The 23111-nt window shown below is 35.1% G+C and overlaps 1 long non-coding RNA gene and 1 pseudogene across 1 annotated transcript; both read left to right on the top strand.

The window, feature by feature from the left end:
- The first annotated feature begins 7305 nt into the window (after positions 1 to 7305).
- On the top strand, positions 7306 to 22486 carry LOC132185142 (aspartic proteinase 36-like; annotated as a pseudogene).
- LOC132183629 (uncharacterized) lies at positions 14087 to 15651 on the top strand. Its single transcript, XR_009440497.1, has 3 exons — positions 14087 to 14201; positions 14974 to 15002; positions 15513 to 15651. It is a non-coding gene; the product is annotated as an uncharacterized LOC132183629 (long non-coding RNA).
- Positions 22487 to 23111: the final 625 nt, after the last annotated feature.

Consider the following 23111-nt stretch of genomic DNA (forward strand, 5'->3'; position numbering starts at 1 on the left):
TGTTCACGGCTCAAACACTGATATAGAATGCTCAAAATCCAATCTCCACCGTTCATAATGTAGATTCATGTGTTATGAACGTCTCTGCAAAATTTCAGCTCAATCGGACCACAAACGTCCATCGATCGGAGCTGTTGATGAAGACTGGACAGGCCGGGTCCGGACCGCAATTCCCCGGGTCCGGACCTCATTTCCAGAAACTAAAATCTTGCTCCGCGAAGCCGTGTCCGGACCGCCCATTAACATGTCTGGACACCCCGTAAGTTTTAGGCCCAAAAACATGATTTTAAGTGGGTTAGGTCTAGGGTTTTGTCGGGGGTATATATACATCATTATAGAAGAGAGAAGCATGAATTTTCACCCCAGAGAGTTCGTGTGAGGCTGTGCTTGAGTGATTATTTTGTTGTAAGCCAAATTGATTCCTCTTAGAGGATTTTTGTTAGTATTGATTGTGTGCTTAATTGAAGTCTATCGGAAGGGTTCGATAAAGGAGAATCACGTTGAAGAAGATTGTGAGCGTGGAGACAAGTTGGAGGCTTGTCGATCTTACAGAGTCAAGGTCTTGCAAAGGGTTGTAAGTGTTCCTAGTGTCTGTAATCTCTAGATAATCTTTTGATAGTGATTTCCTGGGTTTGGCTGACACTAAGCTTATTAGAAAAGTTATGAGATCCCTCCCTGAAAGATTCAGAATGAAGGTAACTGCTATTGAGTCATGCACTGATCTTAATACCATGAGGATAGAAGAGTTAGTTGGTGCTCTTCAAACTTATGAGTTTTCCTTGCCTCAACCTAGGAAAAATAAGGATATTGCCCTTAGAACTCTTAGGAAGAACTCTGATGAGTTATTTGATGAGGATTCACCAGATGATGAGGAACTTGCATTGATAGCTAGAAGGTATTTTAGGAATGAACATAGAATTTCCAAGAAATTTGGAAAACAAAAAGAGAGTACTCAGGGTAGAAATGAAAGAGACCCACGTGGTCTAAAATGTTATGAGTGTTCTGGCTATGGTCATGTGCAAAAGGATTGTGCTAACCTCAAGAGTAATAAGCCAAAAGGTCAAAAAGCTTTCAATATTACATTGAGTGACACTGATGAGGAAGAAACTCCTAATTATATGGCTTTTGGTGCATCTTATGATTCTGATGATTCTGATCAATTAGATGTTCAGTCTGTCCCTGATAATGAATCAAATAGGGTTAATGATCTTCAAAACTCCTTTAACAATTTAATGGAAAAGTTTTCTATGCTTAGAAATACTAACTTGAAAATTGTTAATGATTTTAAGAATCTTGAGCTTGAAAGGGATAATTTGTTGAAATCTTTGAGTGATTCACATGTTGTTTGCAATACTCTCAAATCTGAAAATCATGTGTTAATTGCTAAAAATAAATCCCTTCAAAATGATCTGATTGCATCTAGAAATCACTTGAGTAAATTCTCTAGTGAAAAGCTTGATAAAATGTTGCATATTCAAAAGCAATCTAGCGACAGATCTGGCTTAGGATTTGATAAAACTACTTCTTTGTCTTCTAACCGTGCTTCTACTTCAAAGACTGTTTTTGTTAAACCAGTGAAAGTAGAAGAATCTTCAAGTGAAGAAAAGCAAGTAGTTGCTTCGACTCCTCAAGGTAATAAAGGTAAGAAAATCTACATTGAGCCTCAAGCATCTTGCCCTACACCTAGAGTCGTGCATCCTCCTAGGAAATTACCTTCACAAAGGTTTGTCCCTACATGTCATCACTATGGCAAAGTGGGTCACATTCGACCTCACTGTTTTAATTTGAAACCTCATGTGCATATAAATAAAAATTCATATTCTAGGAAAGAAAGTGAGGGTTTGGTCATAATGATGAGAGAAGTGCTATCTAGGCTAGATAAGTTTAAGCAAAGTCATAAGTCTAGACCTAAGATTTCTCAAGTTTGGGTTAGGAAGGATGATACCATTCACCCCTTGAGGGGGAGTGGTGATGATCTCACCTTATGTTAGGTGAGTCACCCACATGTCTAGGATTGTTTTTCTTGCATATCTTTGCATATCCTAGGGCATGTTGTTTTTCGTTTTTCATTGCATTTTTGTTTTATTTTGTTTTGAAATTGTATTTTGTTTGTGTGCATTTCTTTTGTGAAAAATAACAAAAAGACAAAAATATTTTACTTTGGTTGTTTTTTTTTCTTTCTTTTCTTTATTTTGTCTTATGCACCTAGATAGTTCATTAATTTCTCATGTTGCTTTTTATGAATTTAATTCCTTACGTCTTGGAATGTTCTTAATATGCATGAGATGAAAATTTGTGTCAATGGACTTGTTTTTGTGGTTACCTAAAGCCTGAGCTTATGTGGTACTTTTTGCCTATGCTTTATTTCTTGTGCACAGTTAAGCTTAAATTGAGGTTTTGTTTCACTTTATTTGTGAGGTCTGTTAGGTAGCCATATGAGGTTTTTGACTAGTCATATTTTTCAAATTGACCATATGCTAGTTGAACCTAGGGCTTAAAAATTCCTGCTTTCTCTGTTGTGATAAGCACCAAAAGTTTAAGGACACTTTCTCAAAGAGAAAAATAAACAAAATAGTGAAACAAATAAAATCAAAAGATCATATTCCAAAAGGAATTTATTTCACTGTGTCAAACTTGTGCAAAATATTTTACAAAGAGAATTGTATAGGATGAGAGTGGCTAGGCCCTAGTATGATAAGGTTTGACTTTTGATTTGATATACTTGTCAAAACCTCATGGTGGTGAAACTTTCTCCTCATTTTATAAATTGAAAATTTTTCTCTTTGGATGGCTTACCCACACACCACACAAGCATAGGTTGAATGGAACATTTTCTTGGCTTGGGTTAAGCAATATGAGTTTCTAGCCATTTCTAGTCTCATGTATATTTTGCATATTTGGAGCATGTTTGGATATTCATTGTGCAATACATGAGTCATTGATGTGTTATCATGTGTGTTCTTTTAACTTTTAAGGGGGAGAAACATGCTTTGCATTTCCAGTTTCCTGTTGTTAATTGAGTCATACATTGAGGGGAGTTTTGCTGATGTTTCTTTATAATCACGCATTCTACGTCATTTTTTTATCATGAGTTTTATTTATGTCTTCTTGTTCCACATATGCCTTGATGTATTTTGTGAAGTGTTTCAGGAAACATGAAGACCTTTTGTCATTCTGTGACAAAAAGGGGGAGTAAATATGGGGAGATGATGGGATTGGCTCGACATTTTGGTTTTGTCACTGAATTGCCAAAGGGGGAGTTTGTTAGTTCTTGTGTTGGCTTAATTCAGTTCCAAAATGCAGATGCTACTGTTCACGAGCTCAAACACTGATATAGAATGCTCAGAATCCAATCTCCACCGTTCATAATGTAGATTCATGTGTTATGAACGTCCCTGCAAAATTTCAGCTCAATCGGACCACAAACGCCCATCGATCGGGGCTGTTGATCAAGACTGGACAGCATTTCCAGAATGCTGTTTCACCCATGTCCGGACATGCCTTCCCCGGGTCCGGACCTCATTTCCAGAAACTCAAATTTTGCTCCGCAAAGCCGTGTCCGGACAGCCCATTAACATGTCCGGACACCCCGTAAGTTTGAGGCCCAAAAACGTGATTTTAAGTGGTTTAAGTCTAGGGTTTTGTCGGGGGTATATATACATCATTATAGAAGATAGAAGTATGAATTTTCACCCCCAGAGAGTTCGTGTGAGGCTGTGCTTGAGTGATTATTTTGTTGTGAGCCAAATTGATTCCTCTTAGAGGATTTTTGTTAGTATTGATTGTGTGCTTAATTGAAGTCTATCGGAAGGGTTCGATAAAGGAGAATCACGTTGAAGAAGATTGTGAGCGTGGAGACAAGTTGGAGGCTTGTCGATCTTACAGAGTCAAGGTCTTGCAAAGGGTTGTAAGTGTTCCTAGTGTCTGTAATCTCTAGATAATCTTTTGATAGTGATTTCCTGGGTTTGGCTGCCCCGGAGAGGTTTTACTTTTAGAACGTTTTCTAAAAGGTTTCCTCTTCGTCACCAAAATCTTTGTGTGTGATTGTTCATATTTTGGTGATTGTTTGCTTTGATAAATATCCGTTAATTCCGCATAAAATTGTGATATTTATCTGTTTAGAGTTTTTCAGGTGTGAATTTAAATGTTACACAAAGATATAGAAGATTGTGTCCAATGCTAGTGGGATTAGCCACCGAAGCAGCTGATAATGAAGATGCATATGCTTTTGTAGAGAAGATGGTAAAAGAAACGTAAAAGCAAGTTCAAAAAATTAAAAATGTTTCACGTGTTAGTCTTGATAATGAAGCTCAATTATCATTGTCAGATGACAATGAAATTGCAAATCATACCCAATCTATTGGGAAATTACTTGAAACGGTCAAAGGGATCAAGAAGAAAGAAGGTCAGAAGGGAGGAAAACGATTCAGAGGTTGGGTTGAGAAGCAATCAAGGAAGAAAACAAAAATTACAGTAAAGGATAATATTGGAAAAAAGTCATCACATGTAATATTCTAGCTCTATAAATTTGTGTTCATCTCAACTTATTATATATAATATGATTCGATTAATTAAAATTTCTTCTTATTGGCAGGAAATTAATTGCTCACTCAACATTCAGGATGTCAACTCTAACTCACATGTAGAAAGTCATTCCCATCAGGTAAGCATTATTTGAGTTCATAGTAAAATCATTTTACAAATGTATGATATGTCTAAATGCATTATTTGTTTGTGGCTTTTCTTAATAAAATTTTATTTTGTTTTATAATATAGCACATTGATCAAGTGCCTTATTTGGTATCAAGGACAACATTTGAAGAATCATTTCAACATAGATGCGAATCAATCTCATTGAATTTCCACCGGTAACATTTCACCATTTTACTCTTTCAAGAAGAAAAAAATGTGTTTTTGTGATTGTTATGTGATTATATAGGGACCATTTGATAACAATTCATTGCGATTTGATAACAGACCATTTAATAATGCATATACTAGTCAGGTAAAAAAACATTTCATTTAGACTTGAAAACAATAATGCATATCATATTAGGCTAACTAGTTTAATCACAATGTTTTGTTAGGGAACTAATGGGTTCAATTTTACGACTTCTCTTGCTGATAGCACAAATGCAAATATGGGCGTCATAAATTTTCATGGTACGTAACAAACTTACTATTGGATATAAATTTGTCAATATTTTCTTATTGATTTGAAAAATTAACTTTGGTTTTGAAACATGTTCAGGACATTGAATTCTCTATCGCCACTTGGAAATATTAATCAGGTCGCTGTGGTGGTGCGAGCTTGGATGATGGTTTTTTGTTGTTCCAAAGGCAACCAGATTTGGTTTGAAAAAAAAAAAAAAAAAAAAAAAGATTTGTTTTGGGACTATGTGTTTTGATTTTTGAGAAATGTTGCATTCCTCATTACCATTTGGTCTTGTTCTTGTGAGGGATAATTAATGTATGAGAATGTTAGATGCAACATTTAAACTTAATTATTGTGTTATAATGTGAAAGTGACATAATATTGAGCTTTAAGATGGTATTCCAAGTTACTTGAGAAAAAGTTTCCACTAAAAGTGACCTGCTTAATGACAAAAAGAAACTTACTAGAATCAATGTGATACATAGGGAAAACAGGATTTTAAGAAGGCACCTCTTGCATACATTTTGAACTCATTAAGTTGAAAGTTTTGACAAAGGCCCCAAATTACAAGGAGGGCAAACTAATCCAAATACAAATTAACAATATAATGTATACAAGTAATCCTATCTAATCTATGAGATGCCATTGAGATGAGCACTATGAGATGTGATTGATATGAGCAGCATTATCCATCTGTGGTTGTGAGTTGAGAAATTCCTTGAAGGTAGGTTTCTGTAGCGAGTGAGAGTCTTGGTTAACAATTACAAGTGTCCCACACATGTTCATCCTCCTTGGTCTTAGAAAACCCACAAATAACTTCCTGCAAGAGACTGAAATGAATCCAAAAAGACATACAAAGTATAATCCAAAACCACAATAAACAACTCATTTCATGAATTAATGCTAAGTTTAATGCTAAGACATTTCTGCAAACAAATAAAATAAAATAAAAAAATAAAAAACTTTTTTTTGCCATACATGTCAAAACACCAGCAAACATGAAGTCCGGAACAAACAAATTTTCTCACGATTAATTTTCTTTTTCTCAATTCTCTCAAAAAAAAAAAAAAAAACTATAAAACATCACTCAATTCACACAACTAAAATACCAAGTATTCAATCTGAGTGTCAAAAAAAAAAAAAAATCATAGTACCCAAAAAAAAAAAAAAAAATTGCCTCAATACAAAATGACTTAGAAAACTTATAATTCAAAAAAGCACACAATAACCCAAATCAAAGAACCCGCCCTGAAAGGATATTTGGTATTGGTGTTTGGCGTTGGATTTTGAGTGTGGATTTGACTCCGCCTCAATCTTTTTTTTTTTGGCCCAGACGCAGACAAAGACGAACCAGCGACGAAAAATTGACAAGCGACAGTCCACCAAAAGCGGCAGAAAGCCCTCGCGATTCAAGCAGCGCCTCCACCTCAATTTTTTTTTTTTAGCCTAGACGCAGCAGCGAATGCATTTTTTCTTTAGGTTTTCTGAAAAAGAGGAAGAAGAGGCAGAGGAAGAAGAAGGGTAAAGCTGGGATTTTCTTTTTTTAGACATGATGAAGAAGTGGGTTTTGGAAGGGACAGTCTTTTGGCATCTAAAAACAGTGGGTTTGGGAGGAAGGTGGTTTTAGCCACGTGGCACAATTTGGACCTTTAATCTTCTAATTCAAGAATCTGGAATTCCAAGGGATCCAGATCCTAGATAGTGCTACATGTCTATTGACCGTATTATAGGGACAATTAGGACAAGGTGGCAGGGTGGTACTGAGATATTACATTAACAAGTTCAAATAAGATATTTTGGGATGGTACTGAAATATCTATTCACCTCTCCAAGTGTTATTTAGGGTTATTGTGCTTTTTTCACAACCAATAAGATATTAACAAGTTCCAATTTGGTCCTATTAATTCTACATAAGATAGTTTCCAAAGTCAACCAATCATCAAGACTTTGATCAACTTCTACAGTACTACTTGTATAGATATTACAATCAAAAGAGACATCTCTTAAGTATTTACGTGAGGAAGGCAGTCCATGACTCTTTCAGTCTCTCTTCCAAACCATCTTCCATCTCGAGCCATGGCTAACCTACTAGCCTCTGTGCTTCTCGTCTACTCGTTCCTAATAGACTCTCTGATCATTCTCTATAGCCCATGATTCTCCCTCTCCAACTCTCTTCCCCTAGTCTTTCCCATCTTGATCATCATCATCATCTCCGATGCAATCTCCACAATTCAGTCCACCCCCGCGCTCGCATGAAACTCTACGACGATCTTGTCTTCGACGGGTTCTCTCTAACTCTATTAATATTTTTTGGATTATTTTATTTCATCGTTAATTTGGTGTTAATTATCGACCGTATGTACATTGAGGCTTTTGGATTTTGGCCTTGTAGTTACCATATGACGCAGCTGTGGATTGGGACGCCTCCACAGCAATTCGCACTTCTTGTGGATATGGGAAGCACTATGACGTACATTCCGTGCTCCGACTGTACACTCTGTGGGATGCATCAAGTTCGGTTTTGTCGACCGCCTACCTACCGTCACCGTACTGTCATCAACTGACAACCAACTTACAGTGATCGGTAGGCGAAATAAAAATAATATTTTGACTTCGGTTCGGTTTGGTACTTTTTTTTTCCGTCACTTAACCAGTTTTTCAAGTGAATTTTGAATTTTATTTGGTAGGTTTCCTTATTGTTTTGTCCTGTTGATTTGTGGTTGTCCTTTGGGTCCGTGTTCTATAGATTTACTTTTTTCTTTTCATTTATAAAGCATATATATGCTTTACTGATTATGTAGTTACAAAGAAGTTGATAAATCTTAACATAAAAACTTGCAATCAACATTTAACCGACCACCTATTAATTGAAAGATTTTATAATGCGGAAATATAAATAATGAGAAAGAGACACAAGATTAAGGTGGTTCGGTAATATGCCTACATCCACACACTAAAGCCCTATAGGCTACATTTTGCTTTTATTGAATGATTTGATAGTATATAGGATGCCTCAATATATAGAAGCTAAATGGAGAGAGACTCTCATACATTAGCAATGTGGGACAAGCCCACATATACTTAAACATTTTCCCTCAAACTCAAGGTAGCGACTTGTGAAATCTTGAATTTGTTTCTTGATCGGCGACGAAGACCGAGATTGTGGCCGGAAACTTGTTGGAGGCGATGGCAGCCGAGGGAGGTGGCTGGAGTTGATGGCGCCGGAATTTGAAACATCGGCGGTTGTGAACTTCGATTACTATAGACGGGATTTCAACATCGGCAACTTTTGTCTGGAATGGGCCAAACATGGGCCATAAAATGAAGCCAACTATGGGCTAAAAAAGGGCCTGGGTTTTAAACAATACCACAAAAGTTGGGCTTGGATTTTAAATAGGGGTGTCAATGCGAGCGGTTTCTTCACCGCTTAACCATATTAACCACTAACCGCCTAACCTCTATAACCACCTAACGGTTAACAGTTATAGGTTATTAGGTTTACTAACCGTAACTGCTAACCGCCTTTTTATATAATATATTTTTATAATTATAATTATAATAATATTTATACATATAACATAATTACTTGATCATTAAATCACACTTTTTTTTTTTTTTAGATAATTAAATCACAATTTGAGTATTAATATATTATCACTATAGTTTATATGATTATATCACATGATTAATTGAGCATTAAATCATTTGATTATATAATAGCAAATTATACATATACAATATGACATAACTCATAAGTATACTAATTCATACTAATACAACAATTAAGTATTTAGAGACTTAGTTCCAATGTATGTTATAACCTTATAAGTCTATATATGTTATAAATTATAATTATACATATATGCATATGAATAATATAAATGTATAAGATCAATACTTAATCATATGATTCAATGTCAATTCAAATAATTTATTTAAGTTAATCATATTATTAATGTACAATGATAATGTGATTCGTATAATATCAAATTAAATAATTGTCATTAGATTAAACAATGTGTTACGTATAACCACAATTGAAGTATTAATGTATTATCATTATAATTTTAGTAATTTATATATTATCACTATAATTGATATGATTCATTTCAAAAAATATAATTGATATGATTATATCACATGATGAATTGATCATTAAATTATATGATTATATAATAACAAATAATACATATATAATATGATATAACTCATAAGTCTAAAAGTTAATTATATTATTCATGTACAATGATAATCACAATTGAATTAAACAATGTGTTACTTATAACCATAATTGAATCAAAGCATTATTATTCATTAGATACTTTGTAAGTATTTTTGTTGGCTTCATTTGGTTTCAAAATGCAGAGGTTACTGTTCACGGGCTCAAACACTAATATAGAATGCTCAAAATCCAATTTCCACCCTTCATAATGAGGATTCACGTGTCATGAACATCCCTAAAAAATTTCAACTCAATCGGACCACAAACGCTCATCGATCGGAGCTGTTGATCATGATAAGACAGCATTTTCAGAATGCAGTTTTTCCTCCATTGCAGCCCTGTCCGGACAGGCCCTTTCCCTGTCCTGACAGAAATTCCAGAAACATAAATTCTTGTCCTGCCAAGGCTGTCCGGACAGCCTGACCGGGCAGCAGTTCTAGAAACATGTTTTTTCTTCCTCCGCAAGGCCCTTTTCGGATAGGCACTTAACCTGTCTGGACACCCCGTAGATTTTTTTTGCCCAAAACGTGTTTTTAATGTGGACCCAGGTCTAGGGTTTTGTAAATGTTATAAATACATCTTTATAGAAGAGAAATAGACGAATTCTGCATCTAGCGTTCGCCGTCATGTGCTAAGAGAGTCTTGATATAGATCGATAGCTCTCTCTTAGAGTAATCATTTGTTTTACTTGTTGATTGTTAAAATAAAGTCAACCGGAGTTCCGGTGAAGGGAGATCACGTATAAGGATTGTGTCAGTTGTCTCAGGAAAGGGCTACTACGGTAGAAGGCAAGTGGGTCGCTTGTCTTATGAAAAATAGTGTCAATTGCAAAGGTTTTGTAAGTGTGAACTTCTTGTAATCCTTTATTCTGTTACTGAGTGAGTTGATTCCCTAGGTTTTGTTGCCCCAGAGAGGTTTTACTTTTAGAGAGTTCTCTAATTGGTTTCTTCTTCGTAACCAAAATATCTCTGTTCTTTATTGATTATTGCATATCTGTTTTGGTTGATTATAAATTGTTAGGTCAGATCTATTTCTGCATTTTGTGTGAAATACCTATACATTCAGAATAGGTGTTATTTGGAGTCGATTAGGTTTTTTATACTTTATACTTAGAAAACATGTATCACATTATCTTAGATTCTTAGATCTAAGATGGTTTTTTTATATGTTGGGTTGAATTTTTTTTTTTTTTTTTTTTAAAGTTAACTGGTTATGATTTAATATTTAAAGTACAAGTAAATATAAATTTGGGGTCGAATATTTTTGATTTTTCAATATGGGATCTTTTTATAGCAATTGGGCTCAAGAAAACACTAAAAATACAAAAAACAAATGAGGGTAAAAAATGCTACAGTGATTAAAAAAAAAAATCCAAAAAAGCTTAACAAAAAAGCCCAATTTTGAAAAAGCGGTTAGCGGGTGGTTACTTATTTCACTAACCGCTAATCGCCTAGCGCTTAGCGGTTGCGATTAGTGAAATCTAATAACCGCTAAGGTGGTTACGGTTAATGGTTTTTGCCAATAATCGCTAACTGTAACCGTATTGACACCCTTAATTTTAAACAAGAACACAAAGGCCAAAATATGGGTCTATGTCAAACATAACAATAGACCACCAAATAATGGGACAACAATGGGCCAAAAATAGGTCTAGGTCAATAAAGGACCAAGAAAAGATCAAATGAATGAGGTCAACAAAGGGCCAAAATGATACGGGCAACTATGGCCTCTTTTGAGTTTTTTTTTTTCCTTCATAGCCACTTGGGCCAACATGCCTTTTTGGGCTATTTTCTTTTCTTTTCTTAACCGATTCTTTCTTTCTTTCTTTCTTTCTTTTTTTTTTTTTTTTTTCTTGCCGGAAAATGTGGCTGGAGATGGGCAGTCTATTAGTACGGCGGTGGCAGCAGGTTGGGATAGTGGACTAGGCCAAGTATTGTGTTGGAGTATTGCTAAAGTGGATTAGACCCTGAAAGTGGGCTGGATACAAAGGCCATATTGACCCAAAAAGAACTGACCCGAATAGATCGGATTCAAAAGGTTGGATCCGAATGGGTGGACCCAGTCCTAACAAGAATGTTTTTTTTTTTTTTTTTCTTCCTCTTTTTCAGGTTGGCATGTGTAAAACACGCACATATCAGCATTGGGCGCATGAATTGCACGCGCATAGGACTCTTGGCGCGTGAAAGGACACTGCAAGTCCGGCAACTCTTCCAGACGGCGTGTGGTACATCTGATGAGGCTGATCTTGGCAGATATGGATTCAGCTGTCCTTGATCTATATATTGGCGCTATTTTTAAGGTGAAAAGCATTTTGAGGAGGCACGTGGGCGCGTTGAAAGTTGTCGTCGGCGCATGGGCGAATGAGAAAGTGGTACAAACAACATGTTCTCAGCATGGACACGCAGATCAGCTGCTTCTGGTTAAGGACCGGCGATGGTGTTTTGGAACGGGACGACGGCGGCAGTGTGCGAGGTCCGGAGGCTGTCCGTGAAGGAGGGCTCCACTGACAGAAGTGGCGCGTGGCGAGGCGTCTATGGACGGTTGGGAATAATTCTAACGAGGTTCTATAGATTGGCAGTGTAACGACCTAAGAAAAAGTACTAGCCACATCTGCACTTTTACCCAAAAAGGACTAGTCAATTTGGAGTTTTTCTAGAATTCATTATAAAGCTCAGTTTGACCAAGTAACCAGGCAATGTGAGACTTAGCACCATGACTAGCTTTATAAACCACCTACTCTATGTAGACTTCTTCTCATCTTCCCAATATGGGACCAGGGTGTTACAAACTTCCCATCTTAAATTTTTGACGTCCTCATCAGGGCCACGTCATGCAGTGCTCCAGTACCACATGAACGGACTTGACTAGGGGGCTCTGATACCATTTGTAACAACCTAGGAAAAAGTGCTAGCCACATCTGCGCTTTTACCCAAAAAATTAGTGAATTTGGAGCTTTCTTAGAATTCATTACAAAGCTCAGTTTCACCTATTAACTAGGCAATGTGAGACTTAGCACCCATGACTATCTTTATAAACCATCAACTCTATGTGGGCTTCTTCTCATCTTTCCAATATGGGACCAGGGTGTTACAGGCAGCCTCCGATTCAAGATCTGGTGGTTACTTCTACTACTGCCTGATGGTGGTGTGTGGTGGCCGATGGTGGTGCGTGAGCTCGTGGGAGAACAGTTTGAACCTTCTTTTGGCGTGTGATGGAGTGTGTATTGGTGGTTTTAGCTGATCTTAACTGCTATGGACTCGGCGGCACCTGATCTATTGAATGGTACGATTAGCGAGGTGATCAGAGGACAGTGGCAGCCTATGAAGAGGTCGGCAGTTCCACTAGGTGGCACGTGGTGACGCTTGTAGGGATGTTCATGATGGATCTTCCACAAAACAGTAGATTTGAACCTCGCAAGCTTGTTTCTGGAATTATTTTTCTAAATTGGGCTAGGATAAAGGTGTAGAACAAATTTTGAAATTATTTTCCAGATCTGGCCGAAAACAAAGAACCAATGTGACGGGGGGAAATCACCCCACATGTTTTCTGACCGGCGAAAACATGTGGTACCAACACCCAAAATAAAACGGCAAAAGAAAATGCCAAAGACTTTGTCCAACAGAAAACACAACATCTGTGCAACAACAAAAATAAATTTGCAAAAATTTTCGTGATTGTGAAAACAATCCGAAACAAAGAAAAAAGAAATTACAGGGAAATAGAAACAAAAGACCTAAGAAATTACAGGGAAACAAAAGAATTAACCCATAATCTAACAACTAGCGTTAGCCTATTAGCTCTGACAGTGGCGGAGCCACATGTAGGCTAGAGGTGGCCGCGGCCCCCACAAGTGTAACGACCTAGATTTTAAAAACTCTCATATAAACAATATTAAATAGATTAAAAGAATAAATGAATAAATTAGATCAATGATATGTGGATTAATGATATTAAATAACTATTTAGTGTTAAAGGTATATTACATTGATTTTTGACCTCTTATGTATATTACTTCAATTTTAAAAATTTAGCTTCACTAATATGTTTATAGGCATAATCAAACCCAATCTAGTGAATAAATTATTTATATTGGTGTTTAGCGAAGTCAGAAATTAATTTGAAGCTTTTCAGTTTTTAGACTAAAAAGCAGTGTCTTAATTTTCATACTGTCTAAATGGGATTAAAACTGCTAAAGTAAGATACCAAGGCTAGCCTCCTTTGTTGAAAGCTTAAAGTCTTCTAGTAATAAGGGTTATAGTAAATATCATGATTATAATGATTTAATAAGGCAAGTGGCCAAGTGGGAATGCAAATAGATTAAAGCCTAAAGTTGAACCGGAAACTTTGTATAGGCCAAAATAGACTCAAACAAACTCGGATGAAGTTGAACCGAAAATATAAAATGTTTATCTCGGTGTCCTCTATCTACTCTCAAAATTTCATGTCAATCAGAGTATGTTTGGACATTGAAAAATGGATCGGGATACACTGCCCTCATTTTGGACGAAAATACTATTTGGTATAGAGCATGAAATATGGACTAGGTTCATTCTTTTGGTTAAATACATCTCAACCCTTAGATCAAATGTGTAAAAATAAATCCTAACCATTCATTCTCTTATAAATAGAGCCTAAGCTAAATTCACTTTCACTTAAGTTTTTACAATCTTAGAACAAGTAAAATTGTTTGCTCCTCCTTTCATTTTACTTCTTAGTTCTAGTCAAATACCATATAGCTTAGATCTTTCTTGTAGTGTTCAAGTGTTTTTCTAAACTAGCTACCTAGAGAAGATTTGGTGGAGTTTTACTTCTAAGGATTTTTGGGTAAGTGTTTCTTGTATAAATATCATGATTTATTGCTTGTATCACTTGTTCTCATTTAATTGTTTAAAGACCCAATAAGCGTATAATGTAAAATAGCGTAATAGATACAAGTGAATTAATAATAATGAGTTAGTAGACAAAATCAATTAAAGGCTTATGATATTATCTATATATTATTTACTTTACAGCTTTTACATTCGGTCATTTCTTTTATTGTCATTTAAACTTTAATTCATATTCTTGGCGGTCATCCCGGGAATATGAATTCAGTATTTACATTCAGTCATTTCTTTTATTGTCATTTAAATTTTAATTCATATTTTTGGCGGTCATCCCCAAAATATGAATTCAGTATTTATATTCAGTCATTTCTTTTATTGTCATTTAAATTTTAATTCATATTTTTTGCGGTCATCCCCGGAATATGAATTCAGTATTTACATTCAGTCATTTCTTTTATTGTCATTTAAATTTTGATTCATACTTTGGTAGGTACGGACCATTGGTCTCATCTCCGAAATATGAGTCATGTTTTATATATATTATTTATAATACTAGTTTGTATTTAGTGATACTGGCCATTAGCCTCGTCACCAAAAATGAATTCAGGCATAAAGCTAGTATAAGTGACTATCTTAGATTAATATAATAAAATGAGTAAGTAAAGATGAAGTGACGGATAATAAATAAATATAAAAAGATGAGGGTCTTTAAACAATGATATTATTAGAGAATGAACTAAGTATTGTTTGTATGTATGTATTATATGCAGAAGTGGAGCAGAATACTACACTAAGGAGAGTAAGTATGGATATACTTACTGAGTACTAGCTTTGTTTTATTGTTATATGAATTCTTATTTTGTCTTATGAATATAATTTTGCAATATAACTGCTTCATAATGTGTCTAATAAAATTGGCTGATAAGATAGCCACCTTAAGAACAAGCTGGGTGGATTGCCGCGAGGAACTGTCAGTATCTCAATGGATGAGGTATATAACCGTCCAACAAGCCTAATATATAACTAAGCTGGGGCGGTGTAGTTGCCAGCACCAAACAGGTAAACCTCTAAAGTGTGAGGGACATAACGGACGTAAGCGAGCTGAGAGCTCATGACAAGAGGTCTGAAGAAAGATTATCATAAGATACAAACTAATCTGTCATTACGCTGCATTCACAACTCATTCATTATTATATATTTTAGTCTTTAATCTTACTTGTTCAAACTAGTCTTTTTAGTCTTTATCTCTAGGAAAATAGATTACTCACTTGTTTGCCTATGTAAATATGATAACGTCATCTTTACATAGATCTTGATGCAGGGATAGAAAGTGAGGACGATGGTCCTTTTACTGGTTTTGATGGTTGATAGACCATCTGCTGCAGGATTTATGCTTACTCTATGGAGCAAGTCTCATTTATGTTAATCGCTTTTATTATGTATGGTGATGTGTGTAAACTTAATAAATATTACTATGATAATTTAGGTGCCGTCTGTGGCATATATTTGGTACACCTAGTGTGTACATATGTTGTAATGAAAACCATATTTCTATTTATTTAATAATATATCACTTCGAGGTATTTCAGTCAGCTCAATTGTGTTGTGTAAGTTATTCATAGGTCATAGAAAAAAGAAAAAAATACACATACTCCGCTGTAAGATTGTATTTTCTAAAGTTGCAGCATCACGACTTCGATATTTGCTAGTTCAAATATCGGGGCGTTACAACAAGAAATATTTTTTTTAAAAAAATTGAGCACAAGTCCAGCTATTGAGCACTCGTCCAACTACATAGGGCCCCCACAAGGAATTAAAAAATTAAAAAAAAAAAAAAAATTGAGTACTTGTCCAGCTATTGAGCACACGATCAGCTACATAGGGCCCCTCCAAGTATTGAAAAAATAAAGAAATAAAAAATTATTGTTGTTGGATGGTCTGCTCCATCCTCTATGGCCCCCCAAGTTATTAAAAAAAAAAAATTGTTTCTTTTCCTTCTTTCTCACGCACTCGCAGCCACACTTCCTCTGAGTTCTCTCCCTTTCTCTTCTCCGTCTCTCTCCCTCAGTCCTTCTGGCTCTCAAATGCTCTCTCTCTTAGACAGACGTAGTTACGCAGAGATGCTCCAACTCCAACTCCAAGCCATAATCATTGATAAACAATAAATTGCATTTGTAACTTGTAAGAGTGAAGATCCGAAGATCAGATATCAAGTGGGTTTTGCATCCTTTGTTCCCTTAAAAATTAGAATTGATTTAAGGTTAATTTTATTCGTTAAATCTTGATTTTTTTTCCCCTTGATGAAATAAGAGCACCCAAAAATTGTTTATAATTTGAATGGGTGTCATATTGTTCTGTCTTTTTAGGGCAGAAATGGAAGTCAGGAACTAATTACTGATTGAATCAGTCTGATTGAGATTTGGCCCATTTGGGGACTTGGATTTTTACCCGTGACAGCTGCAAGCCTCCGACACTAAGGTATTCCATAATCCCAAGAATCTGGTTACTTGTTTTTATTCTATAAGTGTTATATTGATGATGTTCAGGCTGTTCAACTATTGTGTTATGACATTGTTTAGCAATTAAGAGAATGACACATGTTAGTGGTAGTAGTGTCAGTGTGGTATCCATTGGGCCATTATAAATAGTTGAATTTGTTTAGCAATTAGCATAATTGTAAGATGGCCCACATATATACAAAATAAAGCACATCTTATAAACACGGAGGATGATTTTCTTGCAAATAGTTTAGTTCTCTATATTGAAAGGGAAATTGCTGATAGCTTCGATTTAGATTCGATACTTGATGATTTTGTACTTCTAAGAGACCGTAAAGTGCAGTTCTAGCCACTTTTTGTGTATTTATGTCTTTTTGATATAGTGCCGACATGTTACATATCTAATATATCAATTTGAGCACATATTTATGAATTTTTATAGATAATTTTTTGTAATGCATATATTTTGTGAATTACCAAATTTTTAGGGTGAAGAAAATTTGTAGGATGCGAAAAAATTTTTTTAGGGCCTTTACATTATGAAATGTCTGGCTCCGCCACTGAGCTCTGATACCATGAAAGATTTTATAATGCGAAAATATAAATAAAGAGAAAGAGACATAAGATGAAGGTGGTTCGGCAATATGCCTACATCCACACACTAAAGCCCTATAGACTACATTTTGTTTTTATTGAATGGTTTGATAGTACATAGGATGCGTAAATATATAGAAGCCAAAGGGAGAGAAACTCTCATGCATTAGCAATGTGGGACAAGCCCACATATACTCTAACATTAATCGACTAACCGATTAATCAAAAAAGTCGAAACTATTTATTGTCAGTCAATTAATCAACTTAGCCGACTTTCATGATTCTGTAGGCGAAAATGCACCTATGGACACCAACCGAACCGATACCCCTGCTCCTCGCTTTAGTGGAAGATTGATTGAAAGCTAATATTATATGTTGTCGTGATCCAGGATCCGAAGTTTGAACCAAAGTTGTAGAAGACATATGAACCATTAAAGTGCAGTAGTAATTGCAGCAGTTGTGACAGTGCTAAACGACAATGTAGTTACGAGAGATTGTATGCTGAGATGAGCCGTAACAGTGGGGTGCTTGCTGAGGACACCATATCCTTTGGCGACGAAAGTAAATTTGTGCCCCAGCGCACTGTTTTTGGCTGTGAAAACATGGAAACTAGTGCGATTTACACCCAACGCGTCGATGGAATAATTGTTTTGGGTTGTAGTCCGCTTAGCGTGATGGATCAACTTGTCGGGAAGGGTGTTATTGATGACTCATTTTCATTATGTTTTGGTGGAATGGATGTGGGCGGGGTGCCATGATTCTTGGTCGTATTTCTACACCGCAAGCTATGGTGTTTACCCGTTCAGACCCTTCTTGCAGGTGAAGTAAAATATATATATATATATGTGCATTTCATCTCATGCGTATGCTTTTTGTATTGGGATGTCAATAGTCCATATTACAATATCACTACAAAAAAACAATTTTTTTCTGACTTGCGTTTTCTGACGTGGCGTTTCTGACGCGTGTTGATTGTCAGAAACATAGGTGACAGGAAAAAAAAATTTCTGACGTGGTAGTTCTGACTCACGTCAGAAAATTAAAAAATTAATTTTTAAAAAAAAAATTTTTTTTTTTGGAATTTTGTTTTTGAATTAAAAATTTATTAATTTAAATTATTATTTTTTTTTTGAGAATTCCTCCGTGCAGGTGATGCACACCATAAACACATACATGTGTTTATGGTGTGCAGAGATGGTGCACTTCTTCTTCTTCCTTGAGCTTCTTCTTCCTCGATCTTCTTCTTCTTCTCTACTCTTTTTTTTTTTTCTTTTTCTTCTCTCCTTCTTCTCTTTGATCTCCCTTTCTTTTTCTTCTGCACCTTCTCTTCTTCTTCTTTTCTCCCTTTCTTTTTCTTCTTCTCTTCTCCTTTTTTTGGTTCTCCTTCTTCTGCCTAATTTCTTGCATCTGCCGGGGAAAGAAGGGAGAGGTGACAGACAGACTGTGGGAAAAATAAATGAGGAGGAAAGAATAAAAAGAGAAAAAAAGTGGAGGAAAAATAAGTAAGGGGAAAAATTTCAAAATTTCGGCCTTTTTAGAAATTTTTTCCTTTTCCTGATGTGCAATATTTAGCACGTCAAAAAATTTCTGACGCGCCAGACTTGGCACGTCAGAAATTTTCTGACGCCCCAAACTCACACATCAAAAATTTTCCACATATATATATATATTAGTTTTTTTTTAAAGTAGTTTTCTGACGTGCCACGTGTCACACGTCAGAAATTGGCACGTCAGAAAACTAATATATATATATATATTAGTTTATATTTATAAATATACATATCTGATTATATATATATAGCATTCTGACATGGTGGTCTGCCACGTCAGAAAATTTCTGACGTGGCAAATTTTGCAACGTCAGAAATTATATCATTTTAAAATTTTTCAAATTTGTAATATTTTTCTGACGCTCCAACATCTAAAACGTCAGAATTTTCTGACATGTCACTATTTACATGTCAGAAAAAAAAAATTTCTGACGTTTTAAAATTTGCACGTCAGAAATTTTCTGACGTGGCAACAAAGTAGGTACTGTAGCCACGTCAGAAAGTGTCCTTTTTTTTGTAGTGTATTGAGTTGAAGCAAATACGTGTTGCTGAGAAAGCCATTGAAGTTAAGCCCAATAATCTTTGATGGAGACTATGAAACAATCCTAGATAGTGGAACTACAAATGCTTACCTTCCAACATAAGCTTTTCTTGCATTTAAGAATGCTTTAAGACTTTCGTTTTTTTTTTTGTGTTTTTTTTTTTTCAATGAGGGGGAAGGGTGTGGGGGATTAAAGCACTAGCAATTAATTGTCTAAATTTCATTTCATTTTCTAAAGGATAGAAATTTGAACTGTATCCTGACTTTCGGGTCGAGGAGGATGAGTATCGACTGAGAGGTTCTGTTCCCAAGGCCGAGGAATAAGCGCTACCTATGCATTAGATGGTGTCTGTTTGATACAGATCTGATTTTTAAACTTGATAATTAGTCATAGGTTAGCAGATGCTTTTGTTATGGTTGATTTGGTCTGTTGTTGATGACCGTATCTTTAACTTCGGTTATGATTTACTTCAGAGATTTTTGTTCTATTTGTAAGAGTTTTATACTTGCGATTTTTATCAATGAATGAGTATGGCATGTTGCATTTTTCAAAAAAAAAAAAAAGAAGAAATTTCCTCCAAATCGGTCTGGAGGAAATATCCTCCAGCCCATGTAAAATAGTGTCAAATGTCTGTAAACATTTAAAAGTCACATTAAATTTAATCTAAATTAGTAAAATGTTATTAATGAGGTTAAGAATTTAATGTGTATTTTAAATATTTATAGACACTTGGCACAATTTTATATGGGTTGGAGGATATTTCCCCCAAACTAGTTTGGAGGAAATTTTTGTCATTGTCTAAATGTAGGAAAAATTCCTAAAAGAATCACATAAAATAGATCGATCATAGCAATATCAACAAATACCCATCAATTTTCTTTTTTGTTTCTATATCGAACCCAAGCGCTCTCTCTGCTAGGGTTCCATCTCTAGCACGTCACCTCATTGGTGACTTGCCACAATGGCACATCACCAATTGGTGATGTGTCAAAGTTACATGTCACCTTATTGGTGACCCGCCACACTGCCACGTTACCAATTGGCAATTACTAAAATGCATTTTAATTATAAAGGCTAATTAATCCAGTTTTTTAAGGCATAATTTTTTAACCGATTTTTTAAGAGTGAACCTATTTTTACTTAAAAAAATCAGTCATTATATTTAAAGAGTTTTCCATATATAAACTATTAAATAAATTAAGTATTATTAATTTCAAAATCAAATAAAGAAACAAATAATACAAATCAAGCTATTATGTATTATTATGTTTAATCACTTTAATATGTATATGACATAATATTGTATCAACTAGATGAACTAGATAGAAAAATATATAAAAAAAAATGTCATTGCATTATTAATCAAAAATAATAAAAAACTATTTCCAAAAAACTTAAGTTGCATGGGTTTAGTCGTTTAATAAAAACTAATAAAAAAAACCGGTTTTTTAAGAGGCATAAAGATTATTAATGACAAAATTTCATTGCTTTATTTCTTGTTTTTTTTTTTAAATATATATTTGTATATTAATTATTAATTGTATAGATTAATGTTGGATTTTTACACACCATAATGATTAATTAGGTATTTTTTTTTTTTTTCATTAGCCAAAATTATATTTATTAATAAAAAATAGAACAAAAAATGATAATTTGAAAAATACTCATTTAACGTTCGCGAACATGTGAGATTCAGTGATAATTCAAATACTTAATCATATTATTTATGTACAATAATAATGTGATTTGTAGTCTTTAATTTATTTTTAAGAAATGAGTATGGCTATCAAATTTTCATTGTGGTGTTCTCAAAAAATGAGCTAGTATGACAATTCAAAAACTGAGTATGGTTGGTGTTCTCCTAGTATTAAGTAGATATTATTTCTAAAACCCAAGTGAGCGAACTAAAAGCCAGTTTTGTTTTTTGTTTTTTTTTTTTTTTTCTTATTTAAAAAATAATATTTTGGTGATGTGCCACAAGTGGTAGGTCACCAATATGGTGACGTGCCAAAGTGGCAGGTCACCAATATAGTGACGTGCCAACGTCACCAATTGGTGATATGTCAACGTAACATGTCACCAATAGGCAATTAATTAATTATTAAATTAAATGCATTTTAATTATAACAATAATTAATTGGTATACAATATATAATTATATCTATGATTATAAGTATCTATATAATATATAATTGAATGATAAAAGTTAATTAGTGATTCATTGACAATTTAAATACTTAATCATATTATTCATGTACAATGATAATGTGATTTGTAGTCTTTAATTTATTTTAAAAAAATGAGTATGGCTATCACATTTTCATTGTGGGTGTTCTCAAAAACATCCAACATTAATGGATGTTTTTGTATACCGTAATGTTATATGTTATATTTTTATGTCACAATGTTGACGTGACAGTGTCAATCACTCTTTAGATTTCTTTTTTAACAATGATTAATCTAAGGGTTAGTTGAGACCGACTCATGATCGGTATTGTAAAATAATTGTGGGATAAAAATAAAGTTTCTAGCATTACTCTTGTGTATAATCTATTATTGTTTCAAATGTTGCTGAGGACAAAATGATGTATATTTAGTCTATTATTTCCTTCTTTCTCTTCATGGTGTGTATTAAAGCTGTTGGGGATAAAATCCATTATGGGTCTCACTATCTCTCAACCACCCTCCACTATCTCCACTCTCTCTCCACTACCTCACATTATCCCTCAATCACCTGAAGGGAGAACATGGAGGGAGCGGTTACACAAATAAAACCCTATAAAAGGGAACTCAAGGCATCAGGTAGAGGTGAGATCGATCAATTACTTCTCAGTATTATATTAGCTCATGCTATATTTTGACTCTATATATGACTGCTAACTTAAGCATTGGAGAGTCTCTGGCAAAGGCCGGGGGACTCCTTTGATGCTCTTGTTATTTTGTAGGAGCACGAAGATCGAAGATCAAAGATGCCGCGAAGAATGCAAAGATCTCACCAATCAGAGACTGTTAGACCAAAAAATGCTCCTCGCTGAGCCTCACCATGGCCGAGCTTTGCTGCGCCTCACCATGGTCGAGCTTTGCTGCGCCACACCATGACCGTGCTTCGCCGACACTTGCCATCGCTAAGCCTCGCTATGGCCGACATTCGCCCATGGTCACCATCACCGAGCCTGCAAAGCTTCGTCAAGCCTCGCCATCGCAGAGCCTGCCGAGCTTCGTCGAGCCTCTCCCTCGCCCTCGCCTATGGTTGTAGGGCCTCGCCATCGCCAAATTTCACAGGTCGCCACCGAGAGAATACATTTTCCAAGCACAGTGTGCCCAAGAATATCTTTGATAAAGCACAAAAAGTCAACTCCTCCAAGAAACAAGTCCCCAGGTTTATTAATGCTCAATTCATTATTACTCCATCCTATAAAAAAATGGTAAAAATATCATGTTTTGCCAGGTCACTTCTATTGCTTGGATGCATGCACTTGATTGGTTTGTTTCTCATTTTGTACAGAAAATATTCTGAGGATAAATTTCTGATGATAAATTTCCGAGCAAGATCCCAAGTCACAATTCGGAGGATTCCGAGAAGAAAATTTCTGAGGAATCCAAGAAGACAATTTACGAGGAATCCGAGAAGAAAATTTCCGAGGAATCTGAGAATAAAATTTTCGAGGAAACATTTCCGAGCAATTCCGAGGAGAAAATTTCCAAGGATAAATTTCCGAGGAGA

The sequence above is a fragment of the Corylus avellana genome, chromosome ca6, assembly GCF_901000735.1.
Source record: "Corylus avellana chromosome ca6, CavTom2PMs-1.0".
NCBI classification, from domain to species: domain Eukaryota; kingdom Viridiplantae; phylum Streptophyta; class Magnoliopsida; order Fagales; family Betulaceae; genus Corylus; species Corylus avellana.